The sequence below is a fragment of the Tursiops truncatus genome, chromosome 5 (genome assembly GCF_011762595.2).
Source record: "Tursiops truncatus isolate mTurTru1 chromosome 5, mTurTru1.mat.Y, whole genome shotgun sequence".
NCBI classification, from domain to species: domain Eukaryota; kingdom Metazoa; phylum Chordata; class Mammalia; order Artiodactyla; family Delphinidae; genus Tursiops; species Tursiops truncatus.
The window spans coordinates 84,113,546-84,127,992 of NC_047038.1; positions in this window are offsets into that span (position 1 = coordinate 84,113,546).

A 14,447-nucleotide genomic window follows, 5' to 3' on the forward strand; every position below is an offset into this window, starting at 1 on the left:
ATGCAGGAAGAGAAACAATTTTCAGAAGTTAATAACATTTCTGCAAAGGCTGTGGGAAAATCATGCAAAGCTAAACTGCATAGCACAGAACTCTTCTAAACAAAAAACGTTTTGGAACCTCTACTGCATTTTTTTCTTTATTGTTCTATAAGATTTAAAGTACTTTCAAAGAGTAACCATTTTTTAGAAACTGGATGTCTTATACATCTTAGAGAAGGAGACATTTAAACCATAATTCAATCTTATATCAATCACAGTCATGAAGGTAAGGAATTTCTGAGATATGTTTTCTTTGACACTTCTAGTAATGTATGAAAGCTCTGTTATTTTTAATACATGTCTTAATGAGGAAAATATTTCAATGGATTATATTTTTTTGATTAAGACATTTGTTTTCCCAATTATGACTTGATATGACTGTAATTTTACATGGAATGGATATATTTTACAACTCTTTAAACAAGGGAAAAAACGCTTTGGAAAAAAATATGTGGAATTTTAATGCCTTATGAATTAACCATATGTCTGAGATTGTCTTTCTCTCTACTCTCACTCTAGCCAGAAATCACATTGTAGCTGACAGCCATCTTGCTAAGTCTAGCGCCTTGTATTGGTAGAACTAAACATAAAACTCTCAGTCTGGTGGTCACACTCCCTGCGCCCAAAATGGAGCCCACATTTCCACAGAGCTGGAACTCCTGGCTCGGGGTCTCTTTCCTCATCCGTCACTGAACTTCCCTGGAACCTGAGGGGAGGGCAGCCTCACTGAGGCTGCCGGCTCAGGAGAGGCCCCACCAGCCAAAACCGCGACAGTCCTTGGGACCGCGGGCCAGAGTGAGTACAACTTGGAGGAGCTTCAAGATGGCGGAAGAGTAAGACGTGGAGATCACCTTCCTCCCCCAACATGAGGAACAACTCCTACAGAGCACCTACTGAACGCTGGCAGGAGACCTCAGACCTCCCAAAAGGCAAGAAACTCCCCACAGAGCTGGGTAGGGTAAAAGAAAAAAACAGAGACAAAGAATAGGGGCGGGAACTGCACCAGTGGGAGGGAGCTGTGAAGGAGGAAACGTTCCACACACTAGAAGCCCCTTCGCGGGCAGAGACTGCGGGTGGCGGAGGGAGGGAATCTTCGCAGCCACGGAGGAGAGCACAACAACAGGGATGCGGAGGGCAAAGCGGAGAGATTTCCGCACAGAGGATCGGTGCCAACCAGGACTCACCAGCCAGAGAGGCTTGTCTGCTCCCCCGCCAGGGCGCGTGGGGCTGGGAGCTGAGGCTCGGGATTCGGTAGGATCCCAGGGAGAGGAGAGGACTGGGGTTGGCTGCGTGAACACAGCCTGAAGGGGGCTAGTGCGCCACACCTAGCCAGGAGGGAGTCCAGGAAAAAGACTGGAGCTGCTGTAGAGACGAGACTTTTTCTTGCCTCTTTGTTTCCTGGTGCGTGAGGAGAGGGCATTAAGAGCGCCGTTTAAAGGAGCTACAGAGACGGGTGCGAGCCGCAGTTATCAGTGCGGATGCTAGAGAAAGGCATGGGACACTAAGGCTGCTGCTGCAGCCACCAAGAAGCCTGTGTGCAAGCACAGGTCACTGTCCACACCTCCCCTCTTAGGAGCCTGTGCAGCCCGCCACTGCCAGGGACACGTGATCCAGGGAAAACTTCCCCAGGAGATCGCACAGCATGCCTCAGGCTGGTGCAACGTCATGCAAGCCTCTGCCGCTGCAGGCTCGCCCTGCATGCGTAGCCCTCCCTCCCCACATCCTGAGTGAGCCAGAGCCCCCGAATCAGCTGCTCCTTTAACCCCGTCCTTTCTGAGTGAAGAACAGATGCCCTCAGGCGACCTACACGCAGAGGCGGGTCCAAATACAAAGACGAACTCCGGGAGCTGTTCCAACAAAGAAGAGAAAGGGAAATCTCTCCCAGCCGTCTCAGGAGCAGCAGATTAAATCTCCACAATCAACTTGATGTACCCTGCATCTATGGAATACCTGAATAGACAACGAATCATCCCTAATTGAGGAGGTGGACTTTGGTAGCAACTATATATATATATATAATTTCCCATTTTTCTTTTTATGAGTGTTTATGTGTATGCTTCTGTGTGTGATATTGTCTGTATAGCTTTGCTTTTACCATTTGTCCTAGGGTTCTGTCTGATCATGTGTTTTTTTATTACTTAAAAACTTTTTGTTTTTATATTTTTTTTTATTTTAATAACATTATTCTATTTTACTTCATTTTATCTTCTTCTTTCTTTCTTTTCTCACTTTTCTTCTGAGCCTTGTGGAGGACAGGCTCTTGGGGCTCCAGCCAGTCCTCAGGGCTATACCATGGAGATGGGAGAGCCAAGTTCATGACACTGGTCCACAAGAGACCTCACAGCTCCACATAATATCAAATGGTGAAAATCTCTCAGAGATCTCCATCTCAACGCCAAGACCCAGCTTCACTCAACGACCAGCAAGCTACATTGCAGGACACCCTATGCCAAACAGCTAGCAAGAGAGGAACACAACCACATCCATTAGCACAGAGGCTGCCTGAAGTCGTAATAAGGCACAGACACCCCAAAACACACCACCAGACGTGGACCTGCCCATCAGAAAGACAAGATCCAGCCTCATCCACCAGAACACAGGCACTAGTCCCCTCCACCAGGAAGCCTACAGAAACCACTGAACCAACCTTAGCCACTGGGGACAGACACCAAAAACAATAGAAACTATGAACCTGCAGCCTGCGAAAAGGAGACCCCAAACAAAGTAAGCAAAATGAGAAGACAGAGAAACACACAGCAGATGAAGGAGCAAGGCAAAAACCCACCAGACCTAACAAATGAAGAGGAAAGAGGCAGTCTGTCTGAAAAAGAATTCAGAATAATGACAGTAAAGATGATCCAAAAATCTTGGAAATAGAATGGAAAAAATACAAGAAACGTTTACAAGGGCCAAGAAGAACAAAAGAGCAAACAAACAGAGACGAACAACACAAGAAATTAAATGAAAATTTCTCTAGAAAGGATCAATAGCAGAATAACTGAGGCAGAAGAACAGATACGTGACCTGAATTATCCAGTAGTTAGTGGAAATAACTACTGCAGAGAAGAATAAAGAAAAAAGAATGCAAAGAATAGAGGACAGTCTCAGAGACCTCTGGGACAACATTAAACACACCAACATTCAAATTATAGGGGTCCCAGAAGAAGAAGAGGAAAAGAAAGGGACTGAGAAAATATTTGAAGAGATTATAGTTGAAAACTTCCCTAATATGGGAAAGTAAATAGTTAATCAAGTCCAGGAAACACAGAGAGTCCCATACAGGATAAATCCAAGGAGAAACATGCCAAGACACATATTAATCAAACTATCAAAACTTAAATACAAAGAACAAATATTAAAAGCAGCAAGGGAAAAACAACAAGTAATACATAAGGAAATCCCCATAAGGTTAACAGCTGACCATTCAGCAGAAACTCAGAAAGCCAGAAGGGAGTGGCAGGACATATTTAAAGTGATGAAAGAGAAGAACCTACAACCAAGATTACTCTACCCAGCAAGGATCTCATTCATATTTGATGGAGAAATTAAAAGTTTTACAGACAAGCAAAAGCTAAGAGAATTCAGCACCACCAAACCAGCTATATAACAAATAGCTAAAGGAACTTCTCTAGGCAGAAAACACAAGAGAAGGGAAAGACCTACAATAATAAACCCAAAACAATTAAGAAAATGGTAATAGGAATATACCTATCGATAATTACCTTAAATGTAAATGGATCAAATGCTCCAACCAAAAGACACAGACTGGCTGAATGGATACAAAAACAAGACCGGTATATATGCTGTCTACAAGAGATCCACTTCAGACCTAGGGACCCATACAGACTGTGATGGGTTGGAAAAAGATATTTCATGCAAATGGAAATCAAAAGAAAGCAGGAGTAGCAATTCTCATATCAGAGAAAATAGACTTTAAAAAAACACTATTACAAGAGGCAAGGAAGGAGAGTACATAATGATCAAGGGAAGAATCCAAGAAGAAGATATAACAATTTTAAATATTTAGGCACCCAAAATAGGAGCACCTCAATACATAAGGCAAATACAGCTATAAAAAGGGAAATCAACAGTAACACAATCATCATCCAAAATGAAAATAAATAAGGAAACACAAGCTTTAAATGATACATTAAACAAGATGACTTGATATTTATAGAACATTCCATCCCAAAACAACAGAATACACATTCTTCTCAAGGGTTCATGGAAAATTCTCCAGGATAGATTATATCTTGGGTCACAAATCAAACCTTGATAAATTTAAGAAAATTGAAATCATATCAAGTATCTTTTCTAACCACAACACTATGAGACTAGAAATCAAATACAGGAAAAAAAAATCTGTAAAAAATACAAACACACGGAGGCTAATTAATACACTACTTAATAACCAAGAGATCCCTGAAGAAATCAATGAGGAAATCAAAAAATATTAGAAACAAATGACAATGAAAACACCACGACCCAAAACCTATGGGATGCAGCAAAAGCAGTTCTAAGAGGGAAGTTTATAGCTATACAAGTCTACCTTAAGAAAGAAGAAACATCTCAAATAAACAACCTAACTTACACCTAAAGCAATTAGAGAAAGAAGAATAAAAAAAACCCCAAAGTTAGCAGGAGGAAAGAAAGATCATAAAAACAAGATCAGAAATGAATGAAAAAGAAATGAAGGAAAAAATAGCAAAGATCAATAAAACTAAAAGCTGGTTCTTTGAGAAGGTAAACAAAATTGATAAAGCATTGGCCAGATTCATCAAGAAAAAAAGGGAGAAGACTCAATAGAATTAGAAATGAAAAAGGAGAAGTAACAACTGACACTGCAGAAATACAAAGGATCATGAGATTACTACAAGCAACTATATGCCAAAAAAATGGACAAGCTGGAAGAAATGGACAAATTCATAGAAATGCACAACCTTCCGAGACTGAACCAGGAAGAAATAGAAAATATGAACAGACCAATCACAAGAACTGAAATTGAAACTGTGATTAAAAATCTTCCAACAAACAAAAGCCCAGGACCAGATGGCTTCACAGGCAAATTCTATCAAACCTTTAGAGAAGAGGTAATACCTATCCTTCTCAAACTCTTCCAAAATATAGCAGGGGGAGGAACACTCCCAAACTCATTCCACGAGGCCACCATAACTCTGATACCAAAACCAGACAAAGATGTCACAAAGAAAGAAAATTATAGGCCAATATCATTGATGAACATAGATGCAAAAATCCTCACAAAATACTAGCAAAAATAATTGAACAGCACATTAAATAGGATAATACACCATGATCAAGTGGGGTTTATCCCAGGAATGCAAGGATTCTTCAATATATGCAAATTAGTCAAGGTGATACACCATATTAACAAATTGAAGGAGAAAACAATATGGTCATCTCAATAGATCCATGAAAAGCTAAACCCACGCACATATGGTCACCTTCTCTTTGATAAAGGAGGCAAGAATACACAATGGAGAAAAGACAGCCTCTTCAATAAGTGGTGCTGGGAAAACAGGACAGCTACATGTAAAAGAATGAAATTAGAACATTCTTTAACACCATACACAAAAGTAAACTCAAAATGGATTAAAAACCTAAATGTAAGTCCAGACACCATCAAACTCATAGAGGAAAACAAAGGCAGAACACTCTGACATAAATCACAGCAAGATCCTTTTTGACCCTCCTTCTAGAGAAATGGAAATAAAAACAAATGAACGGGACCTAATGAAACTTTAAAACTTTTGCACAGCAAAGGAAACCTTAAACAAGACGATAAGACAACCCTCAGAATGGTAGAAAATATTTGCAAATGAAGCAACTGACAAAGATTAATCTCTAAAACATACAAGCAACTCATGCAGCTTAATATCAATAAAACAAACAACCCAATCCAATAATGGGCAGAAGACCTAAATAGACATTTCTCCAAAGAAGATATACAGATTGCCAACAAACACATGAAAGAATGCTCAACATCATTAATCGTTAGAGAAATGCAAATCAAAACTACAATGAGATATCATCTCACACTGGTTAGAATGGCCATCATAAAAAAATCTACAAAAAATAAATGCTAGAGAGGTTGTGGAGAAAAGGGAACTCTCTTGCACTGTTGTTGGGAATATAAATTGATACAGCCCCTATGGAGAACTTTACGGAGGTTTCTTAAAATACTAAAAATGAGAACTACCATACGACCCAGCAATCCATCTTCTGGGCATATACCCTGAGAAAACCATAATTCAAAAAGAGTCATGTAGGGCTTCCCTGGTGGTGCAGTGGTTGAGAGTCTGCCTCCCGATGCAGGGGACAGGGGTTCGTGCCCCAGTCTGGGAGGATACTGCATGCCGTGGAGCGGCTGGGCCTGTGAGCCATGGCTGCTGAGCCTGTGCATCTGGAGCCTGTGCTCTGCAATGGGAGAGGCCACAACAGTGAGAAGCCCGCATACAGAAAAAAAAAAAAAAAGTCATGTACCAAAATGTTCATTGCAGCTTATTTACAATAGCCAGGACATGGAAGCAACCTATGTGTCCATCAACACATGAATGGATACAGAAGATGTGGCACATATATACAATGGAATATTACTCAGCCATAAAAAGGAATGAAACTGAGTTATTTGTAGTGAGATGGATGGACCTAGAGACTGTCATACAGAGTGAAGTAAGTCAGAAAGAGAAAAACAAGTACTGTATGCTAACACATATATATGGAATCTAAAAAAAAAGAAAAAATGGTCAGAAGAACCTATTCTTTCTTTATTTATTTATTGGAATAAAGATGCAGACCTACTAGAGAATGGACTTGACGATATGGGGAGGGGGAAAGGTAAGCTGGGACAAAGTGAGAGAGTGGCACGGACATATATACCCTACCAAATGTAAAATAGATAGCTAGTGGGAAGCAGCCGCATAGCACAGGGAGATCAGCTTGGTGCTAGTGACCACCTAGAGGGGTGGGATAGGGAGGTTGGGAAGGAGGGAGATGCAAGAGGGAAGAGATATGGGAACATATGTATACGTATAACTGATTCACTTTGTTATAAAGCAGAAACTGACATACCATTGTAAAGCAATTATACTCTAATAAAGGTGTTAAAAAACAAGAAAAACAAACAAACAAAAACTCTCACTCTGGCATTATTGGCTTAAGAGAGTTGTCAGCAAACGTTTTCTTAAAGGGCCAGAGAGTACATACTTTAGCTTTGTGGGCCATATAGTCTCTGTAGCAACTACTCAAGTTCATTCTTATAAAATAGCTATACATGATACATAAACAAGTGAGTATGGCTATCTCCCAGTAAAATATGGACACTGAAGTTTAAATCTCATAATTTTCACATGTCCTGAAGTAGTCTTGATTTTATTTTTTCCAACAGTTTAAAAATGTAAAAACCATTCTAACTTGCCATACAAACAAGCAGTGGTCTACTTTGGGTTGTGGGTCATAGCTTGCTGATCTCTAGTTTAAGATATGCTTCTTGTGCTGGCTAAAATTGTATTTCTGTGCCCATGATGTACAATCTTCTTGCTTTAATTTTTGTTCAATGCCCTCAGTCTTAATAAGAGCTTCCACATTTTGACAGAATTCTTGCTGGGTCCTTTAAGCCTTTCCTAACTGCTAAATCTCCTGCTTGCTTTCTTTTCCTTTTCCTTCCTTTTCTTCCCAGCATCTTCTCATTTGTACTGCTGCCTTTCATCAATCAACAAATACAATGCTAACATAATGTTACAGGCTCCTGCTAAGGTCTGGTCAATTCTCCAGACTATATTTTTTTTTCCAATTCTATCTACTTTTTGTTCTCCAAGACCCAACTTATTATGGATACAATAATGGAAACAACAATGGAAACAGCAATGAGTAAAACATACAAGGCGTTTGCTCTCATAGAGCAAAGTGAAGAAAAATATGTTGGGTATCAAAAATAAATGGTTTGCATATTCCTCATTCAAAGTAATAGGCCACTGGTTGTGGGTCCCTGTGTCAACACACATGGACTGAGGTTGATAAAGTTTTGGTTTATTGTAACACATATGTAACAAAATTTCTGAATATATTCTGTGTAATATACATAATCTGCCATGTTTAGAGTGAATGTGTGTATAAATTTTATTTGTTCCACCCAAACTCTCATCTAAGCAGCTTTACACCAGAGTAAGTAGATCATTTCATGTTATATTTATATGTTAAAGATGGAAGACAAAAATAAGTATCTAGGCTTTAGTTTTTCTGTTAAATTTATATTATGATCTTAGCTTTCTTGGGAATTTGATGGTAAGGTATAGTAAAGATTGTTTATATAGTATTCAATGCATGTATAGATGTCCAAGGGAAGTGCCATGGACCAAATTTCAGGGGAAATTATTTGCAGTGGCCCATGGCAATATCAGTTTATGCATTTCCTCCCTAAAAAATTAGAACAAATGAATATTTTTGTCATATAAAATTCTGACTGGCATAATTATGTAGACTTAGCTACAGCTGAAACATATCTTCTAAAACTCCATCCAAATTCATGTTAACATCTTTCTTATTGGTAATTACTTAAACATTCAGTTTTCTCATTTATTGCATGCCAAACAGAATAAAATTGCTAAGTGAAATTTAATGGTGCAAAGCAACATAAATAGGTGCTGAGGAAAAGTGTACTAAACATGGCAGACAATATGTGAACATCTGACTGGAACCTACTTTGTCAGAAATAATTAGGACATAAATTTAACATAATTGAGAAGTATAGAATTTGTTATTTAAATTTCTAATTTGTTATAGAAATTTAATAGTGCAAGTGTGTAATAGAAAGCAAGAATACATATTTCTTTAATGCTCAACTCTTTGTGGAGTATTATAACTGCTTGAAAGGATGCATAAAACTGTTGTATTTCAAGACAACAGAAGTGTTCTCTTGAAGAGGTATAAAAGAATTGTTCAAAAAAAAGAAAATACATGTTGATCAGGAAGTTTAATTTTTTTTTTTTAAAGAGAATGTCTGCAAGATTAAGTCTGAACCAAAAATAGGTAGAAAATTAATTCTGGAAAAAATTCTGCAGATAAAAGGTAATATTTTTGTTTATAAAATATTTATCATTCTGTATATATATTGAATGTTCTTGCATAATCTTTATTTCTATAATTTTTTACAAAATAATGATATATTCTCTAGTCTATACATATGTGGTTTAGCTACCCACAGGGGCATGATGGAGTTCCTCCCAAAATTTGGTCCAGAGGTTAAGACTCATGATGCCATACACACATATATACAGCAAGAAGATATCAAAAGGTATATTTACATAATAAAGCTTTTCTGAGTAGAGTGGCAGGGGGCTTTAAGCTGGAGTGAATATGTCTTGAGAAAGTGTCATTGGGTTTTTATTGTGCTTAGGGCATGTGCCCAGAGTTAGGGTTTTTGCACACAGCCAGGGATTTGTATGGTTTGAGTCTCCTACCCACACCAAAGAGGGTAGCATACAGGCTTTTTCTTAGATTCCCAGATGTCGGAGAGAAGGAATTGTGAGACTTAAAAAATGGGGTCAGTCTCTTCATTACAATTGGCATACTTAAATGTAAAAAGTAAAATTTCTAATTTTGGAAATCTCAGCATATTAATAAATTTCTAAGAAGTCACATGAAAAACAGATTGTTCTACAGTGCCTACTATGTGTTAAGCACTGTACTTAGCATTTTGGTTATATTAAATAATTTAATTTTCACAAGAACTGGTAAGTGAGGAACTATTATCTGTATTTTTCCTAAAAGAAAACTAGTATATAAAACATAGTAACGTGTTCAATGACATGTGCCTAATGGCACATGCCCAGGTAGAAATTAGTTAAGGAAGGATTTATACAAAAATAGACTACTGCCAGAATGTGGAGTTAAATCATATATCCTCCCTCTGGATAATGAGATTGTGTGAGTAAGTGGAATTAAATGTTTTTTGCTTTTTCTTTAAGTTTTTGAAAATGAGAAAAAAACCTGTAAGAGCTCTCATTGTAACAAATATTTACTCTACTAGGGGGCTTAGCCTTTAGTCAAAGCAATTGTAAATTAGGATTTTTGTGGCAATTTAGAATAGAAAATAATCCCCAAATATATTTCTATTTAGTCCTTTTTATTAATATTTTCATTTTTGCATCAAACCACTTTTTTATTTCATCAATTTCAAAACTTTGACAGCCAAAGAAGCAGTTTGAACTCCAGTAGTGTTATGAAAATCAATGTGAAACACCCTATTAAAAAGGATAAAAATCCTCTTTCCATCCTCTCACTTTCAGTCTGTATGTGTCCCTAGGTCTGAAGTGGGTCTCTTGTAGACAGCATATATACACGTTTTGTTTTTGTGTCTATTCAGCCAGTCTGTCTTTTGGTTGGAGCATTTAATCTATTTACATTTAAGGTGATTATCGCTATGTATGTTTTTATTGCCATTTTGTTAATTGTTTTGGATTTGTTTTTGAGAGTTTTTTTCTTCCCTTCCTCTTTTGTTCTCTCCTCTTGTGATTTGATGACTAACTTTAGTGTTGTGTTTGGATTCCTTTTTCTTTTTTGTGTGTGTATCTATTGTAGATTTTCAGTTTGTGGTTACCATGAGGTTTTGATATAGCACTCTGTATGTAAAAAAGATTGTTTTAAGTTGCTGGTCTTTTAATTTCAAATGCATTTCCAATATCCTGCATTTGTGCTTGCCTCTTCTCACAATTGCTGGTTTTGATATACAGTAAGTCCCCTACATATGAACCTTCAAGTTTTGAACTTTCAAAGATGTGAAAGTGCATTCTCATGTCCAATCATGTAAGTTAGTTCACATGTCTGGTGTACACTGTCACATGTGTGCATTCTTTACAAGTGGTTGTGCTTTCTGTGTACTTTATAGTACTGTATAGTGTACAGTATCTTTATTTCAAGCCCAGGATGTCTGGAAGAAAGTGTAAAAGCAGCAGTATATAGCCAATTGTGTTAGTTGGGTGCCTAGGCTTACTTTGTTGGACTTACAGACAAGTTGGGATTACAAACTTGCTCTCAGAACTCGTTGATATGTAGGGGACTTACTATATGTGCAGATGATTTCTTACCCTTTCTGTATGTTTGCCTTTACCAGTGAGCTTTTCCATTCATAATTTTCTTGTTTCTAGTTGTGGCCTTTTCTTTTCCACTTAGAGAAGTTCCTTTAGCATTTGTTGCAATGCTGGTCTTGTGGTGCTGAATTCTCTTAGCATTTGCTTGTCTGTAAAGCTTTTGATTTCTCCATCAAACTGAATGAGAGCCTTGCTAGGTAGAGTATTCTTGATTGTGGGTTCTTCCTTTTCATCACATTAAATATATCATGCCACTCCCTTCTGAGAGCTTCTGCTGAGAAATTAGCTGATAACCTTATAGGAGTTCCCTTGTATGTTATTTGTTGCTTTTCTCTTGTTGCATTTAATATTTTTTCATTGTCTTTTATTTTTGTCAATTTGATTACTATGTCTCAGAGTGTTCCTCCTTGGGATTACCATGCCTGGGACTCTCTGTGCTTCCTGGTCTTGGGTGACTCTTTCCATTCCCATGTTAGAGAAGTTTTCAGCTATTATCTCTTCAAATATTTGATCTTCAAATATTTTCAAAGAAAGAAAATATTCTCTCCTTCTTATCCTTCTGAGACCCTGATAATGTGAATGTTGGTGCATTTAATGTTGTCCCAGAGGTCTCTTAGACTTCTTCATTTCTTTAACTCTTTTTTTGTTGTTGTGTTCCATGATAGTTATTTCCACCTTTCTGTCTTCCAAGTCACTTATCCATTCTTCTGCCTCATTTATTCTGCTATTGATTCCTTCTACTGTATTTTTCATTTCAGTTCTTGTATTGTTCATCACTGTTTGTTCTTTAGTTCTTCTAGGTCTTTGTTAAACATTTCTTTCATCATCTCAACCCTTGCCTCCATTCTTTTTCTGAGACCCTGTGTCATCTTCACTATCATTATTCTGAACTCTTTTTCCAGTGGGTTGCCTATCTCCCCTTCACTTAGTTGTTTTTCTCAGGGTTTATCTTGCTCCTTCATCTGTGACATGTTCCTCTGCCATCTCATTTTGTCTAACCTTCTGTGAGATTGCAGTTTCCATGCCACAGGCTGCAGGACTGTAGTTCTTCTTGCTTCTGTGGTCTTCCCTCTGGTGAGTGAGGCTATCTAAGAGGCTTTGCAGGTTTCCTGATGGGAGGGATGTGTTCCTGCTCAGTGGTGGGTGGAGCTGGGTCTTGTCCTTCTGGTGGGCAGAGCCATGCTCAGGAAGATATTATGCCACTTGTCTGATGACAGGTGTGGCTGTGTTCCCTCCTTGTTGGTTGGTTGGCCTGAGGAGTCCCAGCACTGGAGCCTATAGGCTGTTGGCAGCCTTTGGGAGGGCTCACACCAATGAGTATTCCCCAGAACTGCTGCTCCCAGTGTCTTTGTACCCACAGTGGGCCATAGCCATCCCATGCCTCCACTGGAGACCCTCTAAAAATAGTAGGTAGGTCTGGCCCAGTCTCTTAAGGGATAACTGGTTTTTTCCACTGGGTCCTGGTGCACATGAGACCTTCTCTTCACCTTCCAAGAATGGAGTTTCTGTTTATCCCAGTCCTGTGGAATTCCTGTGATCAAACCCTGCTGGCATTCAAAGCCAGATTCTTTGGAATCTTCTCCTCCTTTTGCTTGATGCCCAGGCTGGGAAGCCTGATGTGGGGCTCAGAACTTTCACTCCTGAACTCCAGAACTTCTGTGGTATAATTGTTTTCTAGTTTGTGGGTCACCTACCTGGCAGGTATGGAATTTGATTTTATTGTGATTGCACTCCTCCTACCACCTCATTGTGGCTTCTTCATTGTCTTTGGATGTTGGGTATCTTTTATGGTATGTTCCAGCAACTTTTTTGTCAATGGTTGTTCAGCAGTTAGTTAGTTGTGATTTTGGTGTTCTCATAAGAAGCAGTGAGCTCATGTCATTCTACTCTGCCATGTTGAGCTAATCTGCAAAGAGGCATCTCTGTCTCTCAGAGATCACCCAGGTTTCTGCTCTCCCTCTCACCAGCTTCCTAGGCATGCACACGAACATGGCCACATAGCTATTCCATGTGAATGGAAATGGAAAGAGAGCTGGAGTAGCAATACTCATATCAGACAAAATAGACTTGAAAATAAAGACTGTTACAAAAGACAAAGAAGGACACTGCATAATGGTCAAGGGTCAATCCAAGAAGAAGGTATAACAATTGTAAATATATAGGCACCCAGCATAGGAACACCTTAATATATAAGGTAACTGCTAACAGCCATAAAGGGAGAAATTGACAGTAACACAATGATTGATAGGAGGGGACTTTAACACCTCACTTTCATCAATGGACAGATCATCCAGACAGAAAATCAATAAGGAAACACAGTCCTTAAATGACACATTAGACGAGATGGACTTTTATTTATAGTGTGTTCCATTCAAAAGCAGCAGAATACGCATTTTTCTCATGCACATGGAACATTCTCCAGGAATGATCACATGCAGGGCCACAAAGTGAGCCTCATTAAATTTAAGAAAATTGAAATCATAGCAAGCATCCTTTCTGACCACAACATTATGAGATTAGAAATCAACTGCAAGGAAAAGATTGTAAAAAAAAAAAAAAAAACCCACAAACACATGGAGGCTAAAAGTATACTACTAAACAACAAAAGGATCACTGAAGAAATCAAAGAGGAAATCAAAAAATACCTAGAGACAAATGAAAATGAAAGCATGATGAGCCAAAACTTATGTGATGCAGCAAAAGCAGTTCTAAGAAGGAAGTTTATAGCAATGCAAGCCTACCTCAGGAAACAAGAAAAATCACAAATAAACCACCTAACCTTACACCTAAAGCAACTAGAGGAAGAAGAACAAACAAAACCCAAAGTTAGGAGAAGGAAAGTAATCATAAAAATTGGAGCAGAAATAATTGAAATAGAGATGAAGCAAAAAATAGCAAAGATCAATTAAACTAAAAGCTGATTCTCTGAGGTTAACATAATTGATAAACCTTTAGCCAGACAAATCAAGAAAAAAAAGGGAGAGAGCTCCAATCAATAAAATTAGAACTAAAAAAAGAAGAAGTTACAATGGACACCACAGAAATACAAAGAATCAAAGAGACTACTAAAAGTAAATTTACACCAATAAAATGGACAACCTGGAAGCAATGGAAGCAAACGTACAATCTCCCAAGCCTGAAGCAGGAAGAAGTAGAAAATATGAACAGACCAGTCACAAGTACTGAAATTGAAAGTGTGATAAAAAGAAAAAAACAAAACAAAAATCACCCAACAAACAAAAGTCCAGGACCAGATGCTTCACAAGTGAATTCTATCAAACATTTAGGGAAGAGTTAACACTT